The sequence below is a fragment of the Anolis carolinensis genome, unplaced genomic scaffold (genome assembly GCF_035594765.1).
Source record: "Anolis carolinensis isolate JA03-04 unplaced genomic scaffold, rAnoCar3.1.pri scaffold_10, whole genome shotgun sequence".
NCBI lineage: Eukaryota > Metazoa > Chordata > Lepidosauria > Squamata > Dactyloidae > Anolis > Anolis carolinensis.
In genome coordinates, this window is record NW_026943821.1 from 24307009 (window position 1) to 24334137 (window position 27129).

The window sequence follows — 27129 nt, forward strand, 5'->3', positions numbered from 1 at the left end:
TTGTCCTTTGCTTTGAGTTACGAAATGGGAAAAGAGGGGTGACGTCGTCGTCATCATCATCATCATCATCAACATCATCATCATACAGAAATTGATGATACAGGAATGTCTCCCACCACAGTCAAGGCGGCAAGCTAGTTTAGGGGACCCAAGAGGTCCTCCAATATCTTCTGCTGGAGGTGCTCACCCAGTAGGGCCATGTTTGCATGGACTATGGCATTGTTGTTCACCTTTTGTTTTGTATTTCCCAGTAAACAACTCCTTGTGCTTGAAAAGTTCAGTCATATAAACTTCATTGTCAACTGCCTCAAAGTTGGCAGCTCCATGAATGAGAGACAAAGTCTTCAGCCTCTTTTCACAAAAGTGATGCTTCAAACGCCAGAATTCCACAGCATTGCCTTATGGTAGCAAAAAGTGGTGTCAGACTGCATTGATTCTAAAGTGTAGAGCCGGCCTGGGAAACAGGCAACACCTGCTGAATTTCTCTCAGCTACATAACCCCTAAAGATGGGGGGGGGGGGGGGAAACCATCTCCATTCTGGGTTGTTGTATGTTTTCCGGGCTGTATGGCCATGTTCTAGAAGTATTCTCTCCTGATGTTTTGCCCACATCTATGGCAGGCATCTTCAGAGGTTGTGAGGTATGGAGAAACTCAGTAAGGAAGGTTTATATATATATATATATATATATATATATATATATATATATATATATATATCTCTGTGGGAATGTTGCAGTTAATCACCCTAATTTGCATTGAATGGCTTCATCTACTGGCTACTTTCTGCCTGGGGGCATCCTTTGTTAGCTGCCCCTAGTTCCCATGTCTCAGAGTGTTGCTTCTTATTTATTGTTTTGATTTTTGAGTTTTTTTAAATACTGGTAGCCAGATTTTGTTCCTTTTCATGGTTTCCTCCTTTCTGTTGAAGTTGTCCACATGCTTGTGGATTTCACTCTCCACTCTCTTCTCTTTAGCTCTGGAACCAAGTCAGATCCAGTGTCAGCGTCAACACCTTCGGCACCCTTTGCGAGCTGCCGTTTTGCATTTCCCACCACGATCTGAGTTGGCTGGAGGCCTTGTGGGGAAATGGAAGGTGGCATCTCACCAGCCACTCACATCCCCAGGGACGTTGTCAGAGTTAACGGTGCCCCAAAAGGTGCCATGAAGTGGAGAGAAGCTTTCCAGACTCCTTCGGCCTCCGGTCCCAAACTGGCTCCACTTTCCACTTGCCCAGAGGAAGCTGTGCCTTGGAGCAATTGAAGAAGGAGTAGGACAGGAAGACACGGCTCTCAATTGCAAGTGCCAGCCCCTCCGCCACAGAGAGCTTTGCCACCCAAAGGCCTTGCTGGCTCCTTGGAGTGCCTGCTTGGAGCATCATCCTTGCGCTCCCACCGCCTGTCCTTTCTCCTCTCATTCTTGCTCGCCTAGCCGAGCTGTCATGTTGTCCCCGACGCTTTGATCTTCATCTTGGCTCTTCCTTCAGAACACCACCCACCCATCTCCACCTCCCAAAAGGGCCTTGCTCCCTCCCTTCTCCCCCTTCCCCATTTCAACCCGCTGCTTTTGTAGCTGTGCAACAAAGCAGAAAAAAGCAGGCAATTTGTTCGAGTGCCTAAAAATAAGCAGCTGCTTCTCCCTTGAATGCAAATCTCTCGGCTTCTTCTCCTCCTCCTCCTCTCAATCCCTGTCTCTCTCTCCATTCATCCTCCTCACATCCCATCCCCTGAGCCATGCGCTTGAGATTTGCTCTCGGCATCTGTCCTTTGGACAGGAGGATTTGGACTCCCAAGGGTCTGCTCTGGAGCTGGGTTCCCATTGCAGAGAAGAGAAGACAGAGACCAGAACTAAAGCAGGGAGGGAGAGAAGTTCCTTTGGATGTGCAAGACAGACATAGTAGGGAGGAAAGGAGAAGCATTGGAGCAAAAGGAGGGATTTTTCCAGAGGCGCCAAGGGTCAAGCTTGTCACCTTCTCCAGCAAGTGAAAAGTAGTGCACCTGTCAATCAGAGGGAGAAATCCCCCCTTCCCCACTCTGCCCAATTCCTGGGAAATCCACCTCCGCATCTTCTCACTGTTCCCTCCCCCTTCCACCAGCCCTTCTCCCCTCCCTCCATCTCTCATTTTTTCTCTGTGGTTAGTAAGTAAAGGGACCTCAAGCCTCATCTTCTTCCAATTAACCCCTAAAATCTGCAGTGCAGGGCTGAGCAGAGGAAGAGGAGGGTCAAGAGGAAGGGGGGAGGAAGAGAAGAAGAACAGGGGAGCATCTTGGCAAGCGAGCCTCCACTCCTCCTCTCCCCCTTCTTCTTCTCATCCTCCCTGCCACATACCTCAGTCCAACTTGGAGCCCTGAAAATCCATTTCCCAGCTGGTGTGTCCCTGTGAGTGTGTCTCTCTGTGTGTGTGTGCCTTCCACGGTCTCCAAAGGACAGCAGAGAGAGAGAGAAAATCTTTCCAGAGGAAGAAGGGGATTTAAAAGGACAGTAGGATGTAGCCAGCTGCCAAGCGGAATCAGCAAGCCCAATTGCCGGCAAACAAGGTAAGTGGCATTTTCTTCTTCTTCTTTTTCCCAGTGAGGTCAGGAGATGTGGCTTTCTGGAGAGGATGCTCAAAGGGGTGGGGAGCATGGCTTTGTTTCAAGGCATCCAAACCACTCTCTGGTGGAAAGCGTTGGCTTGAATCAACAGTTAGCCACTCATGCCCATGCCGGTGGGCCATATAGGGTGGGTCGTGTTGGGGCAGGCCGTTTGTGGCCCCTCTGAGGGGCGTGTGTGTCTTCATGCATGCGTGTGCATGCCGAATTCTCCACACGTTGCACTACGGATCGCGGGCTCCACGCCTGTCGCTATAAATATGCCATGTGGCAAAGCGAAACATGACTTGCCAGCAGCGATTTGGTCTTAGTGCCGGAGAGCTTGCGCTTCCTCTCACCTACCCGTCTCTGCCAAAATATGAGCAGAACCTCCAAGGATAGGAGATGTGGATCAAACCTTTGGCCAGGTCCCACTGCGTTAGTGGTTTCCAGATTTTCTCTCTTACACATGTACTCAAGACAGAGACCAGAGCTTTACATGATCCACATATCTTGCTTTCCTTCTCTCAGTTTCAGCCTCTCTCCCTGGTATGGATGCTTCTGTCACACATATCCTGAGAAGCCGTTGTCAGTGAGATTCAGGTTGTGTGACTTTCTTTTTTTTATTAAGGAATCCTTGCTAGGGATGTCTCACATTGTCAAAACAGCATGAGAAGCTGTCACAGCTAAGAGATGGGGAGAAAGATGAACTCAAATGATTTATCCAATTGCTGTTATGCTTGCAGTCCGGGGTTCTTGTGGGTGCAATGAATGATCCTTCTTGTGTTTCTTAACAGTCTGTGGATATGTTTTATTTCGGAGGCATCTTTCTGCCAGGCATCTTTGCATGTGCCGGGTTAAAACTGTGCATGGAAATGGAAGGAAAGCGAAAGTTGCCCAGAGTGGTGACTACAGCTGGGCGGCAGCCGTTGCCTTTGCCACGAATGCTGCCAGCCAATGTGCCGCACACAGCCGGTGGGTGTGCATGGATGTGGGTGGATGGATGGGTTTATTTCCAGAAGCTTTATAGCTCTACCTTTGATCTTTGGAGGAGGGATGTGCTCTTTTCAAGATGTGTCTTCACATTGATTCCTTTCTGTGACATGTGATCATACATTCTGTGATCATACATTCTTCAGGGAAGAATGTATGATACTGTGTTGGGCCAAGTTGTGGTTGGTAGTTCCTTTGATACCAAGGCAATGAATTTTCTCCAGGTTTTAGTGTAGTTTTTGATGGAGCTGCCCAAGGTGCTGAATTCCAGTCTCAGAATTGGTTCAGCACTTTGGATAGCTCCTTGGATGTTGGCAGAAGAATGGGTTTATTTCCAAAATACTTATAGCTCTACCTTTGATCTTTGGAGAAGGGATGTGCTCTTTTCAAGATGTGTCTTCACATTGATTCCTTTCTGTGACATGCATCCGGCCCTTTTCCCAACACTAGGAATCCCGACATGATTAATGTACACACATTACAGAGAACAGGCAATCATATTAGAATGACAGCTGGATTTAAAACAATTATAGAACACATCAGGGATAGAAAAGGTATGATTTCCTCCATGTGGGCAATTCCTCCCTGTCTTGGGTTCAGCCCATGTAGACTTGGGTGCTCAAGAGAGCGTGTATCATACTGTGTTGGGCCAAGTAGTGGTTGGTAGTTCCTTTGATACCCAGGCAATGAATTTTCTCCAAGTTTTGGTGTAATTTTTGATGGAGCTGCCCAAGGTGCTGAATTCCAGTCTCAGAATTGGTTCAGCACTTTGGATAGCTCCTTGGATGTTGGCAGAAGAATGGGTTTATTTCCAGAATACTTATAGCTCTACCTTTGATCTTTGGAGAAGGGATGTGCTCTTTTCAAGATGTGTCTTCACATTGATTCCTTTCTGTGACATGCATCCGGCCCTTTTCCCAACGCTAGGCATCCTGACATGATTAATGTACACATGTTACAGAGAACATTAAAAGGCAGTGGAGCAGGCAATCGTATTAGAATGACAGCTGGATTTAAAATAATTATAGAACACATCAGGGATAGAAAAGGTATGATGTCCTCCATGCGGGCAATTCCTCCCTGTCTTGGGTTCAGCCCATGTAGATTTGGGTGCTCAGGGAAGCGTGTATCATATTGTGTTGGGCCAAGTAGTGGTTGGTAGTTCCTTTGATACCAAGGCAATGAATTTTCTCCAGGTTTTGGTGTAGTTTTTGATGGAGCTGCCCAAGGTGATGAATTCCAGTCTCAGAATTGGTTCAGCACTTTGGATAGCTCCTTGGATGTGGGCGGAAGAATGGGTTTATTTCCAGAATACTTAATAGCTCTACCTATGATCTTTGGAGGAGGGATGTGCTCTTTCAAGATGTGTCTTCATGTTGATTCCTTTCTGTGACATGCATCCAGCCTTTTTCCCCAATGCTAGGAATCCCAACATGATTAATGTACACACGTTACAGAGAACAGGAAATCGTACTAGAATGACAGCTAGATTTAAAACAATTATAGAACACGTCAGGGATAGAAAAGGTATCATTTCCTCCATGCGGACAATTCCTCTCTATTTTGGGTTCAGCCCATGTAGACTTGGGTGCTCAGGAAAGCGTGTATCATACTGTGTTGGGCCAAGTAGTGGTTGGTAGTTCCTTTGATGCCGAGGCAATGAATTTTCTCCAGGTTTTGGTGTAGTTTTTGAAGGAGCTGCCCAAGGTGCTGAATTCCAGTCTCACAATTGGTTCAGCACTTTGGATAGCTCCTTGGATGTTGGTGGGAGAATGGGTTTATTTCCAGAATACTTATAGCTCTACCTTTGATCTTTGGAGGAGGGATGTGCTCTTTTCAAGACGTGTCTTCACATTTATTCCTTTCTGTGACATGCAGCCGGCCCTTTTCCCAACACTAGGAATCCTGACATGATTAATGTACACACGTTACAGAGAACAGGCAATCGTATTAGAATGACAGCTGGATTTAAAACAATTATAGAACACGTCAGGGATAGAAAAGGTATGATGTCCTCCATGCGGGCAATTCTTCTCTGTCTTGGGTTCAGCCCATGTAGACTTGGGTGCTCAGGGAAGCGTGTATCATACTGTGTTGGGCCAAATAGTGGTTGGTAGTTCCTTTGATGCCGAGGCAATGAATTTTCTCCAGGTTTTGGTGTAGTTTTTGATGGAGCTGCCCAAGGTGCTGAATTCCAGTCTCAGAATTGGTTCAGCACTTTGGATAGCTCCTTGGATGTTGGCAGAAGAATGGGTTTATTTCCAGAATACTTATAGCTCTACCTTTGATCTTTGGAGAAGGGATGTGCTCTTTTCAAGATGTGTCTTCACATTGATTCGTTTCTGTGACATGCATCCGGCCCTTTTCCCAACGCTAGGCATCCTGACATGATTAATGTACACATGTTACAGAGAACATTAAAAGGCAGTGGAGCAGGCAATCGTATTAGAATGACAGCTGGATTTAAAATAATTATAGAACACATCAGGGATAGAAAAGGTATGATGTCCTCCATGCGGGCAATTCCTCCCTGTCTTGGGTTCAGCCCATGTAGATTTGGGTGCTCAGGGAAGCATGTATCATATTGTGTTGGGCCAAGTAGTGGTTGGTAGTTCCTTTGATACCAAGGCAATGAATTTTCTCCAGGTTTTGGTGTAGTTTTTGAAGAAGCTGCCCAAGGTGCTGAATTCCAGTCTCACAATTGGTTCAGCACTTTGGATAGCTCCTTGGATGTGGGCGGAAGAATGGGTTTATTTCCAGAATACTTATAGCTCTACCTATGATCTTTAAAGGAGGGATGTGCTCTTTCAAGATGTGTCTTCATGTTGATTCCTTTCTGTGACATGCATCCAGCCTTTTTCCCAATGCTAGGAATCCCAACATGATTAATGTACACACGTTACAGAGAACAGGAAATCGTATTAGAATGACAGCTAGATTTAAAACAATTATAGAACACGTCAGGGATAGAAAAGGTATGATTTCCTCCATGCGGACAATTCCTCTCTATTTTGGGTTCAGCCCATGTAGACTTGGGTGCTCAGGAAAGCGTGTAACATACTGTGTTGGGCCAAGTAGTGGTTGGTAGTTCCTTTGATGCCGAGGCAATGAATTTTCTCCAGGTTTTGGTGTAGTTTTTGAAGAAGCTGCCCAAGGTGCTGAATTCCAGTCTCACAATTGGTTCAGCACTTTGGATAGCTCCTTGGATGTTGGCAGAAGAATGGGTTTATTTCCAAAATACGTATAGCTCTACCTTTGATCTTTGGAGAAGGGATGTGCTCTTTCAAGATGTGTCCTCACATTGATTCCTTTCTGTGACATGCATCCGGCCCTTTTCTCAATGCTAGGAATCCTGACATGATTAATGTACACACGTTCCAGAGAACAGGCAATCGTATTAGAATGACAGCTTGATTTAAAACAATTATAAAACACATCAGAAATAGAAAAGGTATGATGTCCTCCATGTGGGCAATTATTCTCTGTCTTGGGTTTAGCCCATGTAGACTTGGGTGCACAGGAAAGCATGTATCATACTGTCTTGGGCCATGTAGTGATTGGTAGTTCCTTTGATGCTGAGGCAATGAATTTTCTCCAGGTTTTAGTGTAGTTTTTGATGGAGTTGCCCAAGGTGCTGAATCCCAGCCTCTGAATTGGTTCAGCACTCTGGATAGCTCCTTTGCAGCAATCCAATACCCAGAATGGATTCACCCAAGAAATGTACACCCAAGAAAGAATGTGATGGGGATGATGGATAGAGAGAGGAAGGTTGTGCTTCTATGTTGTCCATGGATGTCTTTGTTGGCTTTCCAACAAGACAATCCACCTGAGTCCTCAGATGTTCACACTGATAGAGAGAGCAATGGAGAGGCATGAAATCTCCAGTCCTAGATAGACTGCCTCCATTCATGGAAGTTGCATACATCGGACCTCATAATTAATTCCAAATGACAGACTTGTCCTCCTTGATTTCATCCTATTCCTCCTTTCTACGGCCCTTGAGCCAATAGGCATCGTTTCTACATCCTTTAATGATGCCTACTGGCTTAAGGGCCCTAGAAGGCAGAAATAAGATGAAACTGATGCTGTTTTCTGCTCGGAGATATGGCAGAGTTGTTGTCATTGCATGCCTTCCAGTCTCTCCTGACCTAAGGCGATGCTAAGGAGACCCTATCCCAAAGTTTTATTGGCAGGATTAGTACAGAAGAGGTTTCCTCTGAGGCTGAGAAAGTGTGATTTGCCCAAGGTCACCCAATGGGTTTCATGGCCAATTGATGATTTGGTCTCCAGAGGCATCATCCAGGGCTCTGTTCAACTTTATAAATGGTGTAGAGGAAAGTTGGCAATAGTTGTTTGTTTGATGGAAATGCCCGGATAAGATATTTTTATTTTATGGAATTCATTGACATAGGAGAAGAGTGTGGTGAAGTTCATTTGTCCAGCGACAAACCCCCACCGTATGGTGATAATGGCGGCATCTATACCATAGAACGAATGCAATTTGACATTTCATTGACTGCCAAAGATCAATGCTACAGCATCATAGGAGTTGTAGTTTTACAAGGTCTTTAGCCTTCTCTGCCCAAATTATGGATCTCAGGATTCCATAGCATTGAGCCATGGCTGCTAAAGGAATATCAAGCTGTGTCAATTATACAGTGTAGATCAGGCATGGGCAAACTTGGGTCGTCCGGGTGTTTTGGACTTCAACTCCCACAATTCCTAACAGCCAGGCAATTGGCCAGCTAGAGTATTTATTTATTTACAGGGTACTCACGGCGGATCACATTGTATACATATAAGGCAAACATTCAATGCCATATACACATAGAACAAAGACAGAGACAGATGCAGAGGCAATTTAACCTTCTCCTGAGGGGATGTTCGATTCCCGCCACAGGGGGAGCAACTGCTTCATCATCCACTGTGACGGCACTTCCTCATTCCAACAGCAGGTGGATGATTTTTATGGAGTCATAAATTAATTAAATTAGCCTCCCCACTTTATAAGTGGTACCTTAATTTCCTACTTGATAGATGCAACTATCTCTCGGGTTGCTAGGTCAGCAACAAGCAGGGGCTATTTTTTATTTTTAATTGTCAAGTACTCACCCCGCCACTGGCTGGCCTCGAACTCATGACCTCTTGGTCAGAGTGATTTATTGCAGCTGGCTGCTCACCAGCCTGTGCCACAGTAGCATTGAATGGCCTTGCAGCTCCAAAGCCTGGCTGCTTCCTGCCCGGGGAAATCCTTTGCTGGGATGTGTTAGCTGGTCCTGATTGTTTCCTGTTTGGAAACAATGCTCCCAGGCAGGAAACAGTCAGGCTTCGAAGCTGCAAAGCCATTCAGTGCTAATCCAGCTAGCCCATTGCAACATGCACACTTGCCTCAAGCAGACAAGAGTTCTTTCTTTCTCCCGTTGTGGACATCATTCCACAGATATATAAACCCCACTTGCCTAGTTTTCCAACAGACCCCACAACCTCTGAGGATGCCTGCCATAGATGTGGGTGAAACGTCAGGAGAGAATGCTTCTGGAACATGGCCAGACAGCCTGAAAAACTCACATCCATGAAAACCTTCGACAGCACAGTTCTCTAATTACTAGGGTAGTCTTTCCCAGAATGCCATTGGACCACAAATCCTATCACTTCCAACCATCATGGGAAGTCAGCTGTGTTGCTGGGAATTGTAGTCTATCCTTATCTTATGAAGCCAAGATTTTAAAGGTTTGCTAGTATTGAAGAAGCTGAAATGCTGCTTCCGAAGCTGGTTTCAACAGCAACAGGGCTGCAGTGAAGGCATGCTAACCATGGGGAATAATTTATATTCGTGTGTGTTACTGTGAGTTTGATAATTAAATTACTATTTTGATTAAGTTTTCCCCACCCCCTTCTGTCTATGAATTTTATAATTAAAAATAGGATTTTGATTAAGGTTCCTTCCACCCGCAGCCTCTCGATGTAAAGGGAAGGCGCTCTGGTTACAAGGCATGTCGACACTGGAGGAGCATGAAGCGGTTTCTGTTTGGCACTACAATTCCCAGAATCCCCAGGAGCCTTTTCAGTTGGGAAGGTCTGGGAATGGAATCCCCAAAAGTCACATTGCCTAATAATAATAATAATAATAATAATAATAATAATAATAATAATATACATCACACAGTCCTAGACACTTGGGAAGTGTTCAACTTGTGATTTTGTGATATGAAATCCAGCATGTCTATCTTGTTTGCTGTGTCATAATAAAATAATAATAATACTGTATATGCTCGAGTATAAGCCTAGTTTTTCAGCCCTTTTTTAAAGACTGAAAAAGCCCCCCTCAGCTTATACTCGGGTGAGGGTCCTGGTTGGCTTATATTTGGGTCAGCTTATACTTGAGAATATATGGTACATTTATTATTTTTCTCTATTGTTATTGGTATTATTACATTTATTATTTTTCTATATTATTTTATTATTATTAATACATTTATTATTTCACTCTGATCTTATTATTACAGTAGAGTCTCACTTATCCTAAATGGGCCAGCAGAAGCTTGGATAAGCGAATATGTTGGATAATAAGGAGAGATTAAGGAAAAGCCTATTAAACATCAAATTAGGTTATGATTTTACAAATTAAGCACCAAAACATCATGTTGTACAACACATTTGACAAAAAAGTAGTTCAATACGCAGTAATGTTATGTTGTAATTACTGTATTTATGAATTTAGCACCAAAATATCACAATATATTGAAACCATTGACTACAAAAATGGCTTGGATAATCCAGAAACTTGGATAGGTGAGGCTTGGATAAGTGAGACTCTACTGTATTATTATTATTGCATTTATTATTTTACTCTATTTATTATTACATGCATTATTTTCCTGTATTTATTACTATTATTATTATTACATGTATTATTTTACTCTATTATTAAAAGGATACATAAGCACATTTACATTTAAGAAGATGAGAATAATGATTTGATCAGAGTTGGGCAGTCTGATCCTAAATTTGAGCTTTATGTAAATATTCAAAAACATTTAACCTACTGATGCCTCAATTAATGTAATTTTATTGGTATCTATTTTAATTTCTGAAATTTACCACCCTCGGCTTATACTGGAGTCAATGTTTTCCCAGGTTTTTTGTGGTAAAATTAGGTGCCTCGGCTTATATTCAGGTCGGCTTATACTCGAGTATATACAGTAATAATTCTCCATCCATGCTTTCCTACTGGTAGAGAAAAGTATTTGTGATGTCAGGCTAGCCAAGTGCTGCAATACACCCATTTCTTTAAGGGTGCATCTGCACTATAGAATTAATGCACTTTGAAACCACTTTAACTGCCATGGCTCAATGCTATGGAATCATAGGAGTTGCAGTTTTACAAGGTCTTTATCCTTCTCTGCCAGATTGTTGGTGCCTCACCAAACTATAGACACTTTCAGAAGTGTGGACATACCAGTATATCTTTTCCTCCTTGGGGTGCATCTACTCTGTAGAATTAATGCAGTTTGACACCAATTTAACTGCCATTGCTCAAGATGATGGAATCCTGGGATTTGTAGTTTTGTGAGGCACTACCGTGTTCCCCTGAAAATAAGACAGTGTCTTATATTATTTTTTGCTCCCAAAGATGTGCTAGGTCTTATTTTCAGGGGATGTCTTATTTTTCCATGAAGAAGAATTCACATTTATTGTTGAACAAAAAAATAAACATTATATACTGTACAGTAGTTTTCATCACAAAGCAACATAACCAAACCAGACAAACTGTGACTCCTGTCAAGAATTTCTTTTTATTACCATCATTTCCATGTACAATTTGTATGTACATTTACCAATCCTGCATGCTCTGGTGTTTTGTTTGGCGGGCGCCGAGCATGCTTCCAAACAAAATCTTTGCTAGGTCTTACTTTCAGGGGAGGCCTTATATTTAGCAATTCAGCAAAACCTCTGCTAGGTCTTATTTTTTGGGGATGTCTTATTTTTGGGGAAACAGGGTAGCACTCTTTGGCAGAGAAGGCTAAACACCTTGTAAAACGACAACTCCCAGGATTCCATAGCTTTCACCCACAGCAGTTCAAGTTGCAGACCAAAAAGTTGCAGATTATTATATATAGTAATTTATTATTATTATTATTCTATTAATTAATATTATTGTTATTATTTATTAATTAATAGTATACTATTATTATTATTAATAATAATAATAATATTCATCAATTAATAATACCATTAGAACAGTGGTTCTCAACCTTCCTAATGCTGCGACTCTTTAAGACAGTTCCGCATGCTGTGCTGACCCCCAACTATAACATTACTTTTGAATGTAAAATGGTCTATTAATCTGTACAATCTGCGAAGGGTGCTTCCATGGGTTAGAATCCTTTTAAGCCATCTTATGGAGAACCTCAATGTTGCAAAACCACTAAATTATAAGCAAGCAAGTTCAGCAGGTCAGTGGTTTAACCCGCTGCACTATCGGGGGCTCCATACAGACGTCTAAAGGAATGATCTATTCTGATAAGAAAGCGAGTTCAGATGTGATGTTTCCCTTTTCCACTGATAAGGAAGGAAAGCTCCCTCTCAGAGGTTTCCCGTAATGCCCTATGGAAAACCCCACGGCAGACGCAGACCAAGCCACATCCAGAACTTCTAGGGAATGAAACAGATTTTGACCAAATTTTAAAATGGAAATTAGAAAAGGAAAAAGGCCTGATGGGTTTTATTTATAAGATATTAATTGAAAAACAATATAAATTGAAACAAACATTGGCCGAGATATGGAAAGAAGACATGAATATTAACGACTCTGATATCGAATACTGGATCAACTCAATTAAAAAAATCAAGCAGATAAGGATAAGAGAAACCCAAAGGAAAATACTGACTAAATGGTATAGAACCCCAATCCAATTGGCTTATATAACTAAAACAACCACAAAATTGTGTTGGCACGGATGTGGGATAACTGGCTCATATATTCATATGTGGTGGGAATGTGATAAAGTGCAAAAATTTTATAACAAGGTAAAGAAGGAAATGGAAGATTTAACAGGACATAAATTGATTTTGAAAAATAAAGAATTCTTCATCCAGAAATTAGATAAGAATAAAATTACTAAGGACTGGGGGGAAATCATAAAATACATGTTAGTTGCCGCTCAAGCAACAGTTGCCTTGGGTTGGAAAGAACAAACAAAATGGGAAGTTAAAAAATGGTATGAATACCTAGCTGATTTTATGCTTCAAGATTATATCCTTGAAAGGAGAACTAAATATATATCAGGCCGAATCAAAAAGAATTGGGATCTGAAATGGGGAAGATTGATAGATAGAGTCAAAGGACAAAGAAAATATAAAGAATTGAATCATTCTCTACTTACAATTGATCAATTAAAATAATATCTGAATGGAAGAAAGTACTGTTCCCAGAGGGAGGGGGAGGGGGGAGGGGTGAAAAACTACTGGACATAAGTGGGAGATAAAAGTGGAACTAACAAGTGTAATGTTACCGAGAATATGTAATTGGTGTGTATGTTGATGGATTTTGTTGTTGTTTCGCTGATATCTACAATAAAAACATATTTTTTAAAAAAAACTTTAAAAAAAAAGAAGGCGAGTTCAGATGTGATGTTTCCCTTTTCCACTGATAAGGAAGGAAAGCTCCCTCTCAGAGGTTTCCCGTAATGCCCTATGGAAAACCCCACGGCAGACGCAGACCAAGCCACATCCAGAACTTATAGGGAATGACAAGTCGACAACTGTGCTAGCTCTGGATATGGCATGTCTCATTTGTATATTTACCCACTTTACTGTTCCATTAGACCGCCCTATAACCTTCTCTGGGAGACGCAAGATACATTTTCAAAAATATAAAGCATGAACGGGAAAACAATGAAGCAATGACAAAGAGAGGCGGCAGGTCATAAAACCGAGATAAAGCTAGCAGCAAAGAGTAAGAGCCTTACAGCACATAAACCCCAAGTAAAACCAGCAGTTGTGAAGAACTAAAAGGTTTTTAAATATGGTTCTGAGCTGTTTCTCACCACATGATTGGGACTGGGTTTTTCGGAGGGATTATCCAGAAATAATAGGCAGGAAAGAAGAGTACTATTCTCATTACTGGCCATGCTGAGCTGGTAGGACATGTCGATGTGGGTTCTTCTGGTGTAGATGTTCCTCCCTGTTTGCGACAGTGCAATCATACATTATCTAAGTCAGGAGTCCCCAAACTAAGGCCCAGGGGCCGGATGCGGCCCTCCAAGACCATTTATCTGGCCCCTGTCCTAAACTTTAGACTTAGGGTTGCCCTAAGTCTACCTGGTCTTTGGAGATCTTTTTGCTTACCTATGTTCTTATCAGATTATCTAGGTAGCCTTTGAAAGTCTCTTTGCATAGCTATGGCCTTATGAGACCATCTAGATGGCCTTTGAAGGTCCCTTTCCTTACCTATGGTTTCATGAGACCGTCTAGATGGCCTTTGAGGGTCCCTTTCCTTATCTATGGTCTTCTGGTGGCCTGATGAGATCATCTAGATGGTCTTTGAGGGTCCCTTTCCTTATCGATGGTCTTCTGATGGCCTGATGAGATCATCTAGATGGCCTTTGAGGGTCCCTTTCCTTACCTATGGTCTTATAAGACCATCTAGATGGTCTTTGGAGGCCTTTTTGCTTACCTATGGTCTTATGAGATCGTCTAGATCAGGGGTCACCAAACTGAGGCCCATGGGCCGGATGCAGCCCTCTAGGATCATTGACCTGGCCTCTGTCCTAAACTTTAGACTTAGGGTTGACCTAAGTCTGAAATGACTTGAAGGCACACAACAACAACAATCCTAATTTTGGACTATTTCATCATAGCCTGGCTCCCTAACAGTCTGAGGGACTTAAAAAGTTTGAGGACCCCTGATCTAATGGGTATGAACCAAGCTATGAAGGGGTTAATTCAATACTTGTCATGTGAGTTGGATCAAAAGGGATTGTTAACTACCATTGAATAGAGTTTGGCTTCTGGTGACCCCATGAATGAGACATCTTCAAGTCATACCTATCCTTTATACTCAGCCCTGCTCAGGTCTTGCAGGGTCAAGACTGAAGTTTCTTTGATTGAGTCTATCCATCTGTATTGAGGTTTTCCTCTTGGTTTCTGCCTTACCAAATCCTACTGTCTTTTCTAGGGAGTCATATCTTCTCATGATATGTCCAAAGTATGATAGCCTCCACGGAGTCATCTTGGCTTCTAGGGAGAGCTCAGGCTTGATTTGCTCTTGTTGTGTGCCTTCAAATCCTTTCTAGTTTATCTTGACCTTAAGGCAATCTTTTCACAGGGATCTGTGGGGCTGAGAGTAGGGTCATCCAGTAGCTTTTCATGGTCAAGCAAGGATTGAAATTCTGGTCTCCAGAGATGCTCCAACCACTAATGCCAAATTGCTCTAAGGGTCCTTTATCTGTCACTGCAAATCAACCTTCCTGTGGGCAGAGAGGTACTAAAACTTCTGTAACCTTTGAAGGTCATGAATATAAAAGTTTTACTGTTTTTTGTTCCCAAGGGGCTGGCAGTTAAGACCTTGATATCCAAAGAAACAAGGACTATATATATGGTCGTATTTTGCTGAATGGTGAATCCAGCTCTGAGAAGGATGCTGCAGGTTTTACACTCAGAAACCTGATTTAATTCTTATTACGTAGAATGAAACTTTCTTAAACTCTCTGTTCAGCCCAAGAGTGCTTTTGGCTACTCAACACATACAAGTCATTTTGTGAATCCACGAAAACAATCCCATGGTAACTCTTGGTTCATCTCAATGGGGTTTGCTATTCTCCACAAGGAAAAGTTTGGAAGACTGTGCTTTCCTCTCATTCTTGCAGCCGCTTTTGGTCGCTTCCATATCAGGACCTCAACAAATCTAGTCCAGATTTTCATATAGTTTCAGCACTTTGGACAGCCCTGAAATTTGGATTCATAAACAAACTGAACACAGGACCCACTAGCTGCAACAGACAGTGGTTCAGTTTTGCCTCCATTGAGTACTCACCCTCTAAGGCAGGTAGATATGGGTTAGACGTCCTAGGCCAATGATGGGCAACCTCCTGCGCTTGGGGTGTCAAAATTCACCAAAAAAACCTAGCATGATTTGGGTGGTGTGTCACTTTGAGGAAAAAAACCCATAATTTTCAATATGTACAGTTTAAATAACCAAAATGTATAATTGTAATATATAACTGTATTTAATAAATCAAAAACTATTTACTACAATTATTTCCATGTACAACCATCTATGGTACCTCTTGCAGTTTCCATGCTGATTTCTCTCTATTGTAGTTTCAATGTAGTCATGAGCAATGAATAATATAATAATAATAATATAATAGTAATCTATATATCTATATATATAAAAGAGTGATGGCATCACGGCAGCGGACAAAACAACAAAAGTAAACACCCCACAACCTCGAAAATTGACAGCACAAGCCCTCATCAATGCCTCTAGGTTGATACAACAAAAAGAAAAGAAAAATAAAGTCCTAATTAGAGGGAGAGCAATAATTGTTTTTATCCAATTGCTGCCAGTTAGAAGGCTAAGCTCCGCTCACTTGGTCTCCTAGCAACCCACTCAGCCCAGGGGACCCTTTACCTTAACTACCACCAATTCATCAGTACTTTATTTCCCATACCACCATACTTCGCCACAGCAACGCGTGGCCGGGCACAGCTAGTATATATATAAAAGAGTGATGGCATCACGGCGACCCACAAAACAAGAAAACTACAGGCCCCCCAACCTCGAAATTTGACAACACAACCCCTCATCCACGCCTCTAGGTTGATACAACAAAAAGAAAAGAAAAATAAAGTCCTAATTAGAGAGAGAGGAATAATTGCTTTTATCCATTTGCTGCCAGTTAGAAGGCTAAGCTCCTCCAACTTGGTCTCCTAGCAACCCAATAAAAAAATAAAAAACACAAAAAAAATTTAAAACACTAAAAAAATAATACAATAACATACTATAATAACAGAAAATAACTAAAAATTATACAAGAAAATAATAAAATATAATAAATAAAAAGATAACTTACAATAAAATAATTAAAAAATACAAATAATGTCAAATAAAAATTACACAACAATTTTTAACCAATACCACCACCACTTTGCCACAGCAACGAGTGGCCGGGCACAGCTAGTAATAGAATAATATACTACAATAATAATAGAATAATAATAGAATGATATATATATATATATATATAAAAGAGTGATGGCATCAGGGCATCAGACAAAACAACAAAACTATAGGCCCCCCAACCTCGAAATTTGACAACACAACCCATCATTCAAGGCTCTAGGTTGATACAACAAAAAGAAAAGAAAAATAAAGTCCTAATTACAGGGAGAGGAATAATAGTTTTTATCCAATTGCTGCCAGTTTGAAGGCTAGGCTCCGCCCACTTGGTCTCCTAGCAACTTACTCAGCCCAGGGGACAGGCACAGTTAGGCCTCACTTAGGCCTCTTCCACAAATTATCAGATTTGAACTGGATTATATGGTAGTGTAGACTCAAGGCCCTTCCACACAGCTATATAACCCATTTAGAATCTTATATTATCTGCTTTGAACTGAATTATCTTGACTCTACACTGCCATATAATCCACTTCAGTGTGCATACTAAACATACAGACAACCATACAACAGAGATTCAATACCACCACTACCTCAACAATTTCTCACCAACACCACCAGAAAACGCCACAGCAGCGCGTGGCCGGGCACAGCTAGTATATATATGTGTGTGTGTGTGTGTGTGTGTGTGTGTGTGTAATGTGCATAATTCCCATGGAGTAAACAACAAAACCACTGGACCAAATTTGGCCACAAAAGACATAGTCATCCAATGAATCTGCATGCAGCAGCGTGTCAGCAAAAATGGCTAGGCGTGTCAGTGCTGACACGCGTGTCATAGGTTGGCCATCACAATCCTAGGCCTACCTCACCTCCAGCCTGACTAAGTCTTCTGCCTTTCTGTCGCTAACTCTACTTCTGACCAGTTCCACGCGTTCTCTGCTCGCTTCATGGCACATGTTTGCACAACCACCCAAGTCCCAAACGTCTCCATCGCAATGACCTCTCCATCGGAATTCTTTTGCTGATGAGGTCGTCTCCATTTCCCCGACTCAGCTGTTCGAGGCGGCTTCCATTGTTTTCTCCCGAGCGTGCGAGGATGTTATTAATTTCCCAGCACATTCAGAAAAGCATTTGCATGAGCCACAAGGAGCATTTCAAAGGGATAATGAGATCGGCTGGCTCCGAAGCTCGGGCAGCCATGAAACAAAGCACCTCTCCAGCCATCCCGGCTAAACGGGATGGAAAGATATGAATTGGAGGCTGATTAAAAATCACATCAGGAGCCGTTCTTCAGCTCAGCATTAGCCATTGCTTATGTGCATCCAGAAGGCTGGAAGGACGAGGAAAGTGGGGGAATGGGGAAGAGCAGAACGGAAATTGTGTGACTGATTTCATTAGGCACCATACAAGATTTGATAAGGGGGCAGTTTGCTAAAGAAGGGCGGAAGGAGGCCAGCAAATAGAGATCTTCCCACCCGTAACCTTCTCAGAGTCAGACTCATTATGGCTAAATCTGTAACTGGTCCAAATCGGTGCCTTTTGTTTCCACATTGCCATTCTCTGCCAGTTTTAGCACTCCTGGAAGTCTGAACCAACTTGCTTGGGCAAATAGTATGACCCAAAGATGGACCTCAGCCATGAATGTAACTATTGAGGGGGACAAAGTGTGGCCATTACTCTCCCAAATAATAATAAAATAATTATAAAAACTTTATTTATATAGGGTTGTTGTATGTCTTTCGGGCTGTATTTATTTATATAAATGGTTTACTCCCTAAAGTAAATGTACCCTTACTCCCCAGATCTCTAATATTAAAATAACTCAAACATTTCATTAAGTATCTTGAAACTTACCGCATATACTCGAGTATATGTAATAATACCAATAATAATAGAGAAAAATAATAAATGTACCATATATTCTCGAGTATAAGCTGTCCCAAATATAAGCCAACCAAAATCCTCACCCGAGTATAAGCCATGGGAAGCTTTTTTAGTCCTAAAAAATGGGCTGAAAAACTAGGCTTATACTCGAGCATATACAGTATGTAATATGGTGGTATCTACCATTCTCAAACAGTTTGCAGCGACTGCATTATGCTGAGGACTGGGAGGAGGACGGAGAAACCAGGACATTTTAAGAAGCAGTTCAAAAGTAGGAAGACAGAGAATTAATCAGACTTGTATCTTGCAAATTGAGACTGTTGGCAAGTCTATGAATACTCAAACAGTTTGCAGCGACTGAATTATGCTGAGGACTGGGAGGACTGAGAAACCAGGACATTTTAAGAAGCAGTTCAAAAGTAGGAAGACAGAGAATTAATCGGACCTGTATCTGGCAAACAGAGACTGTTAGCAAGTCTATGAATACTCACAGTTTAAAGCTGAGGACTGGGAGGACAGAGAAACCAGGACATTCTAAGAAGTAGTTCGAAAGTAGGAAGACAGAGAATTAATCAGACTTGTATCTAGCAAACTGAGACTGTTGGCAAGTCTATGAATACTCAAACAGTTTGCAGCGACTGAATTATGCTGAGGACTGGGAGGACTGAGAAACCAGGACATTTTAAGAAGCAGTTCAAAAGTAGGAAGACAGAGAATTAATCGGACCTGTATCTGGCAAATAGAGACGGTTGGCAAGTCTATGGATTTCCAAGCAATGGTTTTGCCCACACAAGCACTGCTTTTGGGAGACGTTAAAGGAAGGAGGCCCTCGTTTCTCCTCCCTGCCGCACTTACCATTCCAGTTTTCCCTTTAACCAAAGGGATGCTCAAGGGAGGCTTTAAACCCAGCAACTAAGGAGTTTTAAATTGATTCATCATCTTCCTTCTAACCGATTCGTGGGTCAATTCAGTTTTAATCAATGACCACATTAGCAAAACTACAAGATAAGCCTCCTTTTTTGGAGAGCCTGGGAAGAGTGGAGGGCAGGGAAGAGACTCTGAGATAACTTACAATCAAATAAACCGAGGCTGCGACTCTTTATTAGGAGGAAAGGACATCTTGCATGTTTCCTTTTCAATTCCCAATTACAGCAACACACACTGGAACCAAAATAGCCTCCAAACCGAATGCGTGCACAACTGCGCCCTGTTCATTTGCAGCCGCCCTGATTACAATTTGCTTTACCACTGATGAAAATTGGCTGTCGCTGATTAATCAACAAAGAATGTGGTCGAATGATCACACAAGGAGTGTCTATGGAGCGAGTCTGGCTCCAAACAATTTGCAGCCTGAAGCAAAGTGCAAACAAGTTCTCTTCACTCTCTCGTCTCTCCTCCAATCAGGATTGTTTGATGTCACAGCCTAACTCTCGGGGAGAGAGGAGGAATCTGAGGGTGAGAGCGCTGCCTTGAAAAAAGAATATTCTGTATATCTATATATATAAAGGAGTAATGGTGTCCGTTCCTCCCACTAAACAACAAAAGTACAAGCCCCAGAACCTCGAAATTTGGCAACACAACACACCATCCTTGCCCCTAGGTTCCGACAACAAAAAGAAAAGAAAAATAAAGTCCTAATTATATATTGTATATACATATAATATTGATAATAATAATATAATGGAATACAATATACTACTAATAATACAATATAATATTATTAATTATATATTATATATTAAATGTAATATTACTAATAATATTACCATATAATGATATAGTACAATATAGTAATTTAATGCTTATATTGTGCTATGCTAATACAGTAGAGTCTCACTTATCCAACACTCGCTTATCCAACGTTCGGGATTATCCAACACATTTTTGTAGTCAATGTTTTTAATACATCGTGATATTTTGGTGCTAAATTCGTAAATACAGTAATTACTACATAGCATTACTGCGTATTGAACTACTATTTCTATCAAATTTGTTGTCTAACATGATGTTTTGATGCTTCATTTGTAAAATCATAATCTAATTTGATGTTTAATAGGTTTTTCCTTAATCTCTCCTTATTATCCAACATATTCGCTTATCCAACATTCTGCTGGCCCGTTTATGTTGGATAAGCGAGACTCTACTGTACCTGTATATACTCGAGTATAAGCCTAGTTTTTCAGCCCTTTTTTAAGACTGAAAAAGCCACCCTCAGCTTATACTCGGTTGGCTTATATTTGGGTCAGCTTATACTCGAGAGTATATGGTACATTTATTATTTTTCTCTATTATTATTGGTATTATTACATTTATTATTTTTCTCTATTCTTATTGGTATTATTACATTTATTATTTTTCTCTATTCTTATTGGTATTATTACATTTATTATTTTTCTCTATTATTATTGGTATTATTACATTTATTATTTTTCTCTATTCTTATTGGTATTATTACATTTATTATTTTTCTCTATTATTGTTGCTACTACAGTAGAGTAGTTCATTTTGATACCGCTTTGACTATGATAGCTTCGTCTGATGAAATCCATCAAATGACATGCTTATTTTATTTATTTATTTATTTATTTATTTATTTATTTATTTGCAACATTTTTATCCTGCCTTTCTCACCCGAGGGGACTCAAGGCGGCTGGCAACAACTGGCAAAATTCAATGCCCAAATACAATCAATAAAAATCAACAACACATCTAAAACAATTAACCGTAATTACTAAAAACACATTATACATGCTTAAAATATATAGCTACTCAGTTCCATTCTTCCAAGAGCCTTTTACATAGACCTTAGTGGAGATCATGTCAAATGTAATGCAGGATAATAATTAAAAAAACTATCTAGTAATGTAATTGAATTATGTATTCCACATTTATCCCAATATGAGATTGAAGCTTACAGTAAAGGTTAAAACAAAACAAAGTTTAAACCCATATAGAGTTTTCTTAAAGTTTTCTCCTCAGTCTTGGACCAAGTCAAAGACAAAGCTTTGGAAATTTTGCCCAAAAGAAAACCTATGAGAAGGTCACCATATGTCAGAATCAACCACAAAGCACTTTATGACACATGTACTACTCCTTTCCCACCCACTTTCCATCTTAGTGCTTTATAAATAAGATACAAAATAGGAACAGTTGATTGAACTGCCAAAAACTCCAAAGCCATGCATTCATACAATTGTGTTTGTGTGTTTCAAAAAAACAGTTGGAACCAACATGGAGTTTTCCTACACTAACAATCAATATTGGCTCATCCGGCATGTGTTCAGCCAGTCTTGTGACTGTGTCAACATATGTCAAGATTGCAACACACCAGCTCTTCTCACATCACAAAATGCTTTCCCATTTGGTGAGCGATCGGAGTCGCACCAAGAGCCGCCAAGCTGTCAGTAGGATAGTTAAAGGGTGTGAAGTGGCCCCACCGTCAACTGGGAAACAGCTGGATTCTTTTTGCTCCGTCTCCTCCATCTGGGATGGAGACTGGCTCATGCTTTGACTAAAAAATATCCTGGATGGATTACACACTATAAACTACCCCAATCCATTGGAAGAGGACAGAGAAATGTGACTTCCCAACTTTGGGTCTCCAGGTGTCTTCTGCTTCTATTTCTATGAGGGTTGAATGAAAAGTAATGCCTCCACCTTCGTAACTCCTCAACAGATGGCAAACCTGGTCTGCAGCAGGTCCTGGCTTGTTCAGTAGACTCTCCTCTACACTTCCATTTGGCGGGAAGCCTTAGCATTGAATGGTTGTGTTGTTAAAGTGTGAAGTATGGAACCCTTCACAGACGGGGAAGCCTTAGCATTGAACGGTTGTGTTGTTAAAGTGTGAAGTATGGAACCCTGCGCAGACGGGGAAGCCTTAGCATTGGACGGTTGTGTTGTTAAAGTGCGAAGTATGGAACTCTGTAAACAGGGAAGCCTGAGTATTGAACGGTTGTGTTGTTAAAGTGCGAAGTATGGAACTCTGTGTAAACAGGGAAGCCTTATTATTGAACGGTTGTGTTGTTAAATTGTGAAGTACGGAACCCTGCGCAGATGGGGAAGCCTTAGTATTGAACTGTTGTGTTGTTAAAGTGCGAAGTATGGAACTCTGTGTAAACAGGGAAGCCTTAGTATTGAACGGTTGTGTTGTTAAAGTGCGAAGTATTGAACTCTGTAAATGGGGAAGCCTTGGCATTGAACGGTTGTGTTGTTAAAGTGCGAAGTATGTAACTCTGTGTAAAGGGGGAAGTCTTAGCATTGAACGGTTGTGTTGTTAAAGTGCGAAGTATGAAACCCTGCGCAAACGGGGATGTCATACTATGTCTTTGTCTCAATAATAATAATAATAATAATAATAATAATAATAATAATACATCACACAGTCCTAAACACTTGGGAAGTTGTTCGACTTGTGATTTTGTGATACGAAATCCAGCATATAGATCTCGTTTGCTGTGTCATACTATGTCTTTGTGTCAATAATAATAATAATAATAAAACACAGCCGCTATCAGAACCTCAAGATTGAACTTCAAAGACTCTGGCAGACACCAGTGCAGGTGGTCCCGGTGGTGATGGGTACACTGGGTGCTGTGCCAAAAGATCTCAGCCGGCATTTGGAAACAATAGACATTGACAAAATTACGATCTGCCAACTGCAAAAGGCCACCCTACTGGTACCTGCATGCATCATCCGAAAATACATCACACAGTCCTCGACACTTGGGAAGTGTTCGACTTGTGATTTTGTGAAATGAAATCCAGCATATCTATCTTGTTTGCTGTGTCATAATAAAATAATAATAATAAATAAATAAAACTTTATGTATATCCCACCATCATTTCCCAGAGGGACTCGGGGTGGCTCACAAAGCAAAGAGGCCAACAGGTAAACTTCAGGGCTGTGTTTGGTGAGGAAATATTCCGAAGAGCTGTCTTCCGTTCATTTTATATTTTTCCTGCCCCCAAAAGAGACATTGTAAAAAGAGGGCAAAGTGGTATGATTGGTTCACTGCTCAAGAAAAAAAAAAAAAAGGCCACCATCCATTGGATCCGCTACCTTTTGCAAGGAGCTGTCCTCCGGGAGCTTTCCTGGCGCCGTCATGGCAGATGAGAACCCCTGGATTTCTCCCCTAATAGCCCAGCATCTCCTCTCTAAAGGCCTGTTCCCTTCCAAAAGCAGAGCTTGAATTAGTGAAATGCCAGGAAGGTTCTCATTGGCGGAGGGACAGCCACACTAATCTTCTGGAACCGTAGCTGAATTGCTGAAGCTGGCACTTGTTTGGTGATTAAAGTACACAGGAGCCCACTTAGCTGGCTGGCGAAAAGGAACACAACGACACATACACACACACACACACATCAAGGCAGTTAAGAGAATAGCTCTTACGAAACCAGCCAGAGGAACTGAGCCAATGAATCCCATTCTGACAATGACTTTATTTTCTCCCGAGCTGCAATTCTTTGTCATATAAGAGACTGACCTTGTTCGTCAGTGAATTTGGAGAGGAAGTAAAAGAGAGAATTCCAAGAGAGACATAAAACAAGCCTTTTATTGTTAGCACAGGTATGATAAGGCAGAACCCACTTGAATGGGTCCATACTATGCAAATGGCCATCACAAAAGCATGTCGCAGCAAACAAAGAATATATACCTTGGCTTATCTAAAACTGACCAATGGCTGAGGGTCTTCCTCACCTTCCACACCCACTTGACATAAGGGATACCTGTGACCTGTAATGGGCCCATGCTATGCAAATGGCCATCACAAAAGCATGTCGCAGCAAACAAAGAATATATACCTTGGCTTATCTAAAACTGACCAATGGCTGAGGGTCTTCCTCACCTTCCACACCCACTTGACATAAGGGATACCTGTGACCTGTAATGGGCCCATGCTATGCAAATGGCCATCACAAAAGCATGTCGCAGCAAACAAAGAATATATACCTTTGGCTTATCTAAAATTGACCAATGGTTGAGGGTCTTCATCACCTTCCACACCCACTTGACATAAGGGATACCTGTGACCTGTAATGGGCCCATACTATGCAAATGGCTATCACAAAAGCATGTCGCAGCAAACAAAGAATATATACCTTTGGCTTATCTAAAATTGACCAATGGTTGAGGGTCTTCGTCACCTTCCACACCCACTTGACATAAGGGATACCTGTGACCTGTAATGGGCCCATACTATGCAAATGGCCATCACAAAAGCATGTTGCAGCAAACAAAGAACATATACCTTTGGCTTATCTAAAATTGACCAATGGCTGAGGGTCTTCCTCACCTTCCACACCCACTTGGCATAAGGGATACCTGTGACCTCACTGATTTCTAGCTAACTTTTGGCCTTGGAACTTTCTGGAGAAAGGCACCAGCTCACAGAAAGGGAGGGGCATATGCAGAGGCAAAGACACATAGGCAAAAGTTTACTATTTTCTGGCTTATGGTAAGTACCGTATATACTCAAGTATAAGCCAACCCGAATATAAGCCAAAGCACCTAATTTTACCACAAAAAACTGGGGAAACATTGACTCAAGTATAAGCCGAGGGTGGTAAATTTCAGAAATAAAAACAGATACCAATAAAATTAAATTACTTGAGGCATCAGTAGGTTAAATGTTTTTGAATATTTACATAAAGCTCTAATTTAAGATAAGATTGTCCAACTCTGATCAAATCATTATTCTCATCTTCTTCAATGTAAATGTGCTTATGTATCCTTTTAATAATAGAGTAAAATAATACTTATTATTATTATTATTATTATTATTATTATTATTATTATTATTATTACAGGAAAATAATAGATGTAGTAATAAATAGAGTAAAATAATAACTATAAGAAGAAGAAGAAGATCAGGGTGAAATAATATACCTCACAACCTCTGAGGATGCCTGCCATAGATGTGGGCGAAACGTCAGGAGAGAATGTTTTAAGTTTTTGTCAAATATATTGTGTTGTTGTTTCGGGCTTGTCCCTGTTGTGAGCCGACCCGAGTCCCTTCGGGGAGATGGGACTGGATATAAAAATAAAGTTTATTTATTATTATTATTACTTCTGGAACATGGCCATACAGCCCGGAAAACATACAACAACCCTGTGATCCCGGCCATGAAAGCCTTCGACAACATAATAAATGTATTAATAATAATAATAATAAATAGAGTAAAATAAATGTAATAGTAGCAACAATAATAGAGAAAAATAATAAATGTAATAATACCAATAATAATAGAGAAAAATAATAAATGTACCATATATTCTTGAGTATAAGCTGACCCAAATATAAGCCAACCAGGACCCTCACCTGAGTATAAGCCGAGGGAGGCTTTTTCAGTCTTAAAAAAAGGGCTGAAAAACTAGGCTTATGCTTGAGTATATACAGTAATAGTTCCATTTAACAGGTATAACTGTTAAATGGAAAATGCCAACCTCACAATGGCCTCAGAGGAAAAGCAAGTTGCACCCTGAAGACTTATCAATCAACACTTGCCTCCTTGCTGATTGAAATGCCCCTTTGCCATTGCACACTCTACCTGGAAATGTGTGAATTAATTGCCACGAAAGCCATTAAAATCCCCCAAGAGCAGCTGCAGTAAAACAACCATCAACAGCCATCGCAAAATCTGTTGATGGCTTTCGGCATCACTCCGTTCCGGTGATCGAGTATTATTCAAATCTGGTGGAGGGAGAGTAGAGGACTGTGCCATTTGTTTGTCTGGCCGGAAAATACTCAACTCTCGACTATTAGCAACAATGTGTATCCAGGGTTTCAGGTAAGATTCCTTACTAACCAATGAGAGAAAGAATAGTTGTAAATATTAGCAGACTTGGCTGCTTATAATAAAGCATAGACTGCATGAGATGGACGGGTGTGAAATTGTGTAACCGTGGTCTGACTCTTGTTTGTTTAAGGCAAGTATCAATGTTGTAATTCGCCACCTTGATTAGCTTTGAATAGCCTTGCAGCTTTGAAGCCTGGCTGCTTCCTGGCTGGGGGAATCCTTAGCTGGCCCTGATTCATTTCCTGTCTGGGATTCCCCTGTTTTCTGGGTGTTGATCTTTATTTACTGTCCTGATTTTAGAGTCGTCCGCCTGCTTATGGATTTTAATGGCTCAAAGCTAACACCTCCCGACAAAGGATTCCCCCAGGCAGGAAGCAGCCAGGCTTTGAAGCTTCAATGATAATCGAGGTGGCCAATTGCAACATTCACATTGGCCTCAAACAGACAAGAGTCCTTTCTCCCACCCTGGACATTCCACAGATACCGTACATACTCGAGTATAAGCCGACCCGAATATAAGCCGAGGAACCTAATTTTACCACAAAAACTGGGAAAACTTATTGACTCGAGTATAAGACGAGGGTGGGAAATGCAGCAGCTATGGGTCAAATTCAAAAATAAAAATAGATATTAATAAAATTGCATTATTTGAGGCATCAGTAGGTTAATTGTTTTTGAATATTTATATAAAACTATAATTTAAGATAATAATAAGACTTTAATAAGACTGTCCAAGTCTGAATACCTATATACTCAAGTAT

General features: G+C 41.1%; 1 protein-coding gene across 2 annotated transcripts in view; it reads left to right on the forward strand.

Moving 5' to 3' along the window:
* Positions 1 to 1947: 1947 nt before the first annotated feature.
* dlgap3 (DLG associated protein 3) overlaps positions 1948 to 27129 on the forward strand; it is a 208240-nt gene continuing 183058 nt past the window's right edge. For both annotated transcript variants that reach the window (XM_062962085.1, XM_062962086.1), the window contains exon 1: positions 1948 to 2535. The gene's annotated coding sequence lies outside the window, so the exon portion shown is untranslated. The remainder of the gene's footprint in view (positions 2536 to 27129) is intronic.